Raw genomic sequence first — 7,079 nt, forward strand, 5'->3', positions numbered from 1 at the left:
GAACATACTTTTGCCCACGAGCATGAAGTATTTCATTTACAACAAACTACTTGCAGTCAGTAAAGATGCTATTTTATAGTCACGCTGGGCAAAACCCTTCTTCCCCCACAAGCATTAAGCTGCAAGAGGCCACCCAGCAGAGAGGGGTGTTTCAAAGCCAACTTTACACAACAGACTCAAGAGGATAAAGATGACGCAAGCTGATACTCAAAAGTTGTAGGAATCTGGATTATGAATTAACACTCAATAAGCATTCCAGTGAGAAGAAGGGAGATTAAATGGAACTGGGGGTAGTGAAGTTTAAGATGTACAAGAATGTCCTAGGATATAATGAAACAGAAATCTGCTGGCTGAATGGAACTTAGAGTCAAAGTAGAGCAGGAGAGGCAATACAGTACACTGACTTGTTTTCCATACACATCTCTATATTAGCCACTTTCTTAAGCTGTACTTTTTAGTCTAATAAATAAGCTTCACTTTCACTGTAAGTATGATAGTAATGTTGAAGATAACTTCATGGTAGCTAACAAATTTCATACATTCTGTTCCCCAGTGTGTAACAAAGCTGTAAGGGTGTGCAGAGAAGTAAAGAATCTCAATATATCAACAGAAGTCAGAGAAGCCTACAGGTTTCTCCACTAAACTGTTGTTTGTTTATTTTTTCTCCTGGGATAGCCATATTATAAGGTACTAGATAAGAAAGGAAGCTTTTAAGTTAAGAATTAAACAAAACCACTATGACAAGCAACAGAACAAGTCACAACCATGAAGTTCAGGGTTTTAACCACCTTAGTTGAAATAAGGAAATTGGCATACACTATAGCATGCGATTCTACTATGTATAGACTTCAAAGTTCTACCTGAGATTAGAAATTAATACTCTTAGATTATGTGGCAGTAGTTTTGCTCTGCTAGAGCTCTTTAACAAGAAAAGCTTGCTCCTTTTTTCAGACAATTCTTGAGAGAGATTTGCTCAGCGGGATTTGGGTATTAGCCAAGTCTTCTTAAAGTCACTGTCTCACATGGCTTTTGACCATCTTTTTTTCAAGACTTGTAGGTAGATGTGTATACATGCACAAGCCTCTTCTACACTTAAGATATACCCAGAATTCTGATCAGTGTTGCCTCCACTAGCAAGTCAACTTACAATACCCTGATTATTAAATCCTCTGCCCAATTTAAGATGGGACCTGAACAGCTGAGAATATCTGTATGGAATAACTATTTTTTCACAAATTTTACTTTGCTATACAAGGGCCATGTACCGCACAATATTAAGCCCAGCCCCACAATTAAAATGGAAATCTCACTAATAAAAGACATATGTTCCCCAAGAAAAAATAAACTGCCTATAAGCCTGAGCTCAATGGTAATCAGAGAGAGCAAACATACTTGAATCAACATTTGTTAGCACACTTCAAACCCTTGGGCTGTAAGTTCAGACTCTGACTGGACAAACTAGCACTTCTGCCAAAAGATGCAACATTATCTGTCGTGCACCTCAGGCTTCTCACTTCCAACACCAGACACTTCCCTACACAGAGACAGGCCCCATGCTACCTTTTTTAGTGGAGAAAGCATCTCCTGCTCGGATTCATGGCACAACTGCACAAACTGATTCCGTTAAAAGAAAAGACCAGGCCTAAGGAAAAAAGTTTGGGTTTAACTCCATTAGGTAGATAACTGACCTGACTGATTCACTTCATGGCTACATAAATATTTGTAGCAACCAGGAAAAAAAAAAAAAAAAAGGGGCAAAGTTTGGGAATGCACTGGCAACAGCAAAGGTTACAATTGTACTTTTCAGCAACTAAACCTACTTAAAACATTCATGAAACTATAATCTGAGTTTTCACAGCTCTGCATGAACTTCATAATAAGTCACAGTATCAGAAGTTACCTTCAACCAGTTATGAGCTGGAAATCTAATGTTTTTCTTCATTATAAATAATGTTACACATATACATAAAAAATTGTAACTACATATCCTTTATTATGTCTGACAAACACCTTAAGGCTCAGGTGTTTTGTTGTTGGTAGTGTTTTGTGGCTTCTTTGAATTTACTTAGCCACTTCAGGCAATAAGCTGTCAAAAAATATTCTTTCCAATTATTTTGCTAATATAGAACAAAAGAATTTACCCTTCAAATACCTTAAAACAATTACTTCTAAATCATGCATAATCCATGAACTGGATTGCCATATAAAATAAACTCAATTCAAAGTCATCTTTTATGTAACTATAATACAATCACTGAATCACATTCCCTTTTATATTAAAGCTCCTTTCCACAGCTTCTGACAAAGTTAGCTTCCCCCTTCGTATGGTCCCTTTTATATTATCGAAAAAACAGAAAGACATCCACATAAGAGTAAACTGTACTCATCTTACTTTTAAAATGTAATGAGTTCAAAGTGACCTATGCATTTACTTCTCCATTCCCAAATCAGGAAATTTTTCAAATACTTAAAATACCAGAAGTTGTCATACAGAATTTCAGAAGTGGCAACGCCACAAACAAAAAAAAAAAATACAGTAACACTAAGGCATCATCCAGCACCAATATCGATGCTAAATTCATTCACCAATATCTTACCTGGGACCACACTAGTAAACTCCATAGCAGGACTGTTCCCTTTAGAAGGCTGAGATACTGAGACATAAACAAACCTGAGCGCAAGTTCATGTAACCTCCAGCTAATGCTGACTGCTTTTCACATCTGTTTATCCCTTTTAAATAAAGTTCACCCATATGTAATCCATGTTCCTATGTTATTTCTGAATTTGGTGTAGGGTTTTGACCCTAAACTTCCAAGTCAGAAAATACATTACATAGAATAGAGTACCCCAAGAGTGCAGTACTATTAACCCTTGGAAAACCATAGCAGTCACTACCCTTCCAGACCCTATGTGGAATCTCCTCGTCACTTCTTTTGTGCAATTCATACACACAATTTGTATCACTTTACACTGATATCTGTTATTTCAAATTTCTCCTCCTGTAGTCAAGGGGTGCAAGAGCTTGTAATTTGCCACAGTTCAAAACACGAAGCAAACATCCTTCCCACTGGAACAGACTATGTCATGTCAGTGTTTAACCCTGTAGATACTGTAATTGAAAGCTCTGTAGAGATTCCAGGTGGGAGCTATGTATTCATTCTGTTACCTCACTATTTTTAGACATGGCACACCTCCAATTAAAATTAACAGAGATCAGCAGAAAATTACATTCACTGGCAAATAGCAATAGCTTACTGAAGTTTCTATGTGAAAAATTGTTATCAAAAAGTATTACTTTTTTAGTGTAAAACTGGAAGGGCAAATATGTTCCTCTTGTTATGAAGTTAGACCCCTACAGAGCAAAGAACTGCAGCTGAAATTTTGCTGAATGAATACAAATTGAGCACATGAAGCACTTGAATGGATCAATGCCTTATGTATCACCAAGCACATATAGATTTATCCATTGTTTTTATGGAAACTAATAATGCATTTCTTTGGTGACCATTTTCCTGTCTTAGAGTTTTAAAAAGAGTCCCTGTGGGACATCAAGAAACAGGCACATATCTCTTGAAATTGCTAGGAAACTTTGCTTTTTTTTATTAAACACTGCTTGCCATGACAAACAACATGACTAAAAATAGAATAAAGCAAACAAAATGTTACAAATAGAAGCTTTAAATATAATCACTATAAACTCAAAGTATTATTGAGTCCTGAGTGCAAACCTAGAAACAGTAATCTACAGGAATTAAGAAAATTTGGGAAAAACACAAAGCAAGAAAAAAGTAGCAGTTGTTTTTCTAGAAGGGTCCAGAAAAAGTGCAGGGATTCCATTTTTGCTGCTACTGAAAAAAAACCAACAAACCAACAAAGCCCCAAACAGCAAGTTTTACCATAATTCAAGGGGGGGGGGGGGGCCAGCACAGGGAGGAATCAAACCCACTGAGTAAGATTTTATTAAAACAGTCAGTTTTTACTTAAAATAGTCACTGACAATGAAAGCAGTCTCACCAATTTCTGTAGCGTTACCCTAAGGATACAACAACTCCTGAAGTCAACTGGACCCACACTGAAGACTTTGGCAGAAGGCACAAGTGTAACAGGGAAGTTCACATAGTAGTAGCCTGCTGAGATTTCACTCCATTCTGCAAAATGAACACTGGAGATTAGTATTATTTTTATATGGTGCTAATTCTTCGTTATGGAAAGCTCCCATGGACTTAAATGGAGACGTTTTACTTAGAAAAAGCAGAACAGGACCTTGTTTAACAGGATTAATGAACTGTTGCAGTCTCAAAGGCCATATAGACTATAGTCACCACTTCCTTCAACCTTCACCTCTGCATCTCCCACCTGGACAACAACTACTCCCTTTACAGTAATAAAGGTTTCCAGTACAGTGAAGTCCACTCACGTTTTAACTCCAATTTGGTTAGCACCACACAAAAACAGTGTCAATCTCCACTATGCCTCTTACAGAAGTGGCAGATATGAGGAAGAGGATTTTTTTTTTTTTAAATGCTAACTGGTGCAAATCCCAAGTGTTCTAATCCTTTCCATTGACATTCTAGCCGTATTAAATTTAGCTGAGACTTTGTAACTATTTTTGGAAGCTTTTAGCATCCAAAGGGACTATTATCCACTTTTATTCATCTAAAGCAGGGCTGGCCAGCTCAAGCAATTCAAGACCTGCATATTGCTCAGAAGGCTCAGCTGTGCCTCCCATGCCAGGGATGTATCCTATGACCAGTAAAGAAACTCAGTTGGCATTGTGGCTTGCTAAGCAATCGGTATCTCCAGGCCTGGAGAAAACAAGCCAGCAGACACTGGTGCTCCACCCTACTAAGCCAAGACTCCAGCCCCATCCCACAATAGGAAGATGATACTTTGAGCAACCAACACCAGGGTTGAAGATTTTACATGCTTTTCTTAAGATCAAGCAGCTGAGCTACGATTAATCAACCGCTAAAGTTACCATGGTAACATTAAGGTATTAAAAGAACAAAAAAACCATCCCCAAACCCAAAGAATCCAGAACAGAACAAGCTTTCTGATTACCTTCACTTGGCCTCTACGCTACTCTATTTAAAGCGAACCAGTTTTATAAGGGGCACACAGTATTACAACATCACTGGCCTTCACCCAGATCTGTCACCTCACACAGGGGTCAGTGGAACACTCGTTTAATAGCCCTCTAGCTTGTAACGTAAAATTCATAACCATACCCCTATACTTACCAAGACCTACTTTCCCTTTCCCTGTTGGGACGAAAAAAGGAAGAAACCATATATGTCAGAGCTATGTGCAACAGGAGTTGTTCACAGTGTTAACTCCTAGAAGATACTCAAGACACCATGATTACTTGGAATATAGTTTCAAAGTTTCCTTGAAAAGGATTTTCTGCTGGTACACACAAGTAATTTATAACTTAAAAAACATTAAGGACACCAATGCAATGACAAACATTTTCAATACAGACAATAGCAAACCAAGACACTGAATCTGAATACACACTACAATATTTGGAAGAGGACAAGCTAGGACAACTTCTCAGAAGTTTAAGGAGAATGGGACAGTTCCTGCTGTTAAAAAAAAAAAAAAAAGACAGGTACCAGCAGTTACTAGTTAACAAAGTCGATAGTCTACAGAAAATCTTCTGTCCTTCTTTACTGTGATGTGTTTGTAGTTTTTCTGATTGTTTTATATTCTCACAGTGTTCAGACTTCCCTGTGTTCAGGAATGATGTGTAACCATGTAATGTAGTTTTACTGCAAGAATAAACGCAGCAGTTTCTTTACAGTAGTTATGTATTTTCATAGAAAAAGAGTTTTTCCCTCTCCTCCTCCAGAGCAACTATCCTAACTAGGTAAACAACAAAGAGCAAACCAATTTTTAAGTGCAGGACTTGAAAGCCTAACACAGAAGCTCATGTAAAGCATTCTCATTCGTACGAATTCTTTCAGCTGTATAAACCTATCCTGCATTTTCCTTTTAGGAAACTAGATTAAACTCCAGCAAGAAAGGGACCAAAATATTTTGGAGAGATACAAAAGAATCTAGGAAAGGTGGGGAAAAAAACAAACCAGCAACTTTGGAGAGCTACCTGTTACATAAGCATCTAACAACATCGGTGCGGGATGCTGCAGCTAACCTTAAATCAGCCCAAGAAGAGTCTCTCCCAGGGATACGGGCTTCACCGCATTCCTGCGCGCCAGCCCGAAGTTCTGCAAGTGGCCGGGACAGGTCTGCATCCCTGCAAACGCCCACCCGCTTCGAGCCGACAGCCAGCGCTCCCCGCACGGCTGCGGAAAAACCCCCTTCCCACCTCCCCTCCGCCTGCCCCACACGCCGGGATGCTCCCTCCCCTCACCAAGCCCCTCTCCGCCCCCGGCGGACCGACCACCTGCCCCGGAGGACGAGCCGACACCACGTTCTCCCTCACCGCACACCTCCTCCGGCCGCCAGCCGCCCGCCCGCGGCTGCACGGCGGGAACCGACCCCGGCCGGAGGGCGGGCGGGCGTCCGCGGGGAAGCCCGGGACCCCCCCTCCGCGTCCGAAAAGCCACGGGTGAAAGGAACCCCGAGGTAAGAGCGGGGCCCGGGGAGGGAGCAGGACGGCGGGCGCCGCAGGGAGAGCCGGCGGGGCGGTTACATAACCCCGCCACGGCGGGCGCACGGCGCCAGGTCGGCGGGGCAGGGCTGCAACAGGGCGGCCCCGCCGGGGAAGGAGACCCTCGCGGCGGCGGCCCTGCCCTTACCTGCTGCGGCTCGCTCGTCCCTCGCCTCCGCGCCCGCCTCCCCTGTGGTCGCCCCCGCCGAGCCCCGAGGACCGCGCCGCCGGCTCCTCAGCGAGCGCCCCGCACCTCTCGCCTGCCCGCGCCGCTGAGGCGAAGGTGGAGGACAAGGCGGGAGGAGTGAGGGGACGCCGCAACCCAATCAGCGAGCCCCTCCGCCCAAACGAGCGGGCGGGACCCACCAATAAGCACGTGAGGAGCGACGTGTCCCCGCCTCCTCCATCCTCTGGCCGCGCCCCTCACCTCCCACCGCTGCGCGCCCGATTTCGGTTCCCCGGGTG

General features: G+C 42.4%; 1 protein-coding gene across 1 annotated transcript in view; it reads right to left on the reverse strand.

Moving 5' to 3' along the window:
• Positions 1 to 6,915, reverse strand: part of RCAN2 (regulator of calcineurin 2) — a 93,285-nt gene extending 86,370 nt beyond the window's left edge. The window contains exon 1 of the mRNA XM_069805620.1: positions 6,763 to 6,915. The gene's annotated coding sequence lies outside the window, so the exon portion shown is untranslated. The remainder of the gene's footprint in view (positions 1 to 6,762) is intronic.
• Positions 6,916 to 7,079: the final 164 nt, after the last annotated feature.

Source organism: Haliaeetus albicilla, chromosome 18 (assembly GCF_947461875.1).
Source record: "Haliaeetus albicilla chromosome 18, bHalAlb1.1, whole genome shotgun sequence".
NCBI classification, from domain to species: Eukaryota; Metazoa; Chordata; class Aves; order Accipitriformes; family Accipitridae; genus Haliaeetus; species Haliaeetus albicilla.